The following is a 1,589-nucleotide window of genomic DNA, read 5'->3' as shown; positions in this document are numbered from 1 at the left end:
TGTGCGGGTCGCAGCGGAGGAGCGGAGCGGAGCAGTGAGTGGAGGAATGTGGGAGAAAGTTGGCTGGTCAATCTAGATTCGAAGCGTTGCAGCGATTGGCATTGTCTATTATAGTGAAACACCGCCACCTAGTGGCGGGGGAAAAACAGTAGTTTGACAGATAAAATGAATCATGAATGGATTCATTAAATGGTGTGGATCACACACTGCAGCCAGTGTGTGAGTGAGACCTGTCTCTGGATGAATGAGTGAAATGAAAAATAATCGTTAATGTATCTTTATTGGTTGATCAGTGAGGTGATCTCTGACATCACAATATGATCTATGAAGCTGCTCAGGCAAAAGGAGTGTGTTTTAAGGTTATTCATGACTAGAGTTTAGATATAAAAGTCAAACCAAACGATAAACAGTTAACCACTAGTGGTAGGTACCTTGTTGTAAGACAGAGAAAATAGCCGATGTGCAAGCCCACAACACGTCATATTGCGATGTGTTATGGGCTTGTAGATTGGCTATTCTTGAAAAAATGTTAATGTTTTGTTTTTGACAGTTTTTTAAATGTTTTGCCTTCTAATGTCATGCCAAAAATAGAGACACCATGTTGAAAATGGTTAATAGACAAATGACCCCACAGGACTGAGCCAGGGATGCACAAATTCACCAATATATAAAATTCACAATATTGACTCATACATTATATAATTTCCATATATTCCATACTGGAAGATGCTCATTATAGAAGGAATCTTGCTCAACAAAGCCTTGAGTTGCTGCGCAATCATCATGCATGCTTACAATTAAAATTGTTAATTTTTATTAAACCTGAGCAAATTCTGCACACCATTAACATCCCATCTGCCAGAGCAAACATTACATCACAGTCATAACATTTGACAGAACTTATGGAATTCCGAACATGAATGTATGACGCAGGTAAAGAATATATAAACGTCATTAAATAAAAAACAAGTTATTGTGTGAGTTTTTACATACGCTCAAGCACAAACACCATTTCTCCCGAGTCTCGACCAGTCTCAACAGATGCAGCTGTTAAAATAAATATACATATTAACTAACTGTACTGAAATGGGAACATCAATGAAGCTGATCAATCAATCATTTTCCGTATAGGGAAGGAACCTTGGCGTGAGAGAACACTGGCAGCCTCAAACACATCAACAACAAGATTTAGATAATTTATTCAAATATTTAAAACTAAATTATGTTAAGTAACTGTGATACAGTAATTATTTCATCCAGGATGGGGGGTGGTTTGATTTAATTCTGCAGGCGATAGAAGCGCAAGTTACTGTGCATAGTGTTGCCACCTGTAAATCAGTGGTACCCAAACCTTTTCACGTGAAGGACGCCCCCAAATGAATGTATTTGGCAGCGGACGTCCATCAGAATATATTGTGCAAGGGACCCCCATACAAGATCTGTTAAAAGGTCGGTATGTCTAATCTGCGCGTGCATCCCTAAAGGACTGCTTTAAGTGAAAACATCACAGGTTCAAGTAACCACCTAGCCTGGACGGTAAACCAACCTGGTCACGTGAATTCATAATACAATGTGAATGCATGCAACTG

Source organism: Protomyctophum bolini, assembly GCF_963924005.1.
Source record: "Protomyctophum bolini genome assembly, chromosome: 15".
Classification (NCBI taxonomy): Eukaryota; Metazoa; Chordata; class Actinopteri; order Myctophiformes; family Myctophidae; genus Protomyctophum; species Protomyctophum bolini.
Note: the sequence above shows the minus strand (reverse complement) of the source record.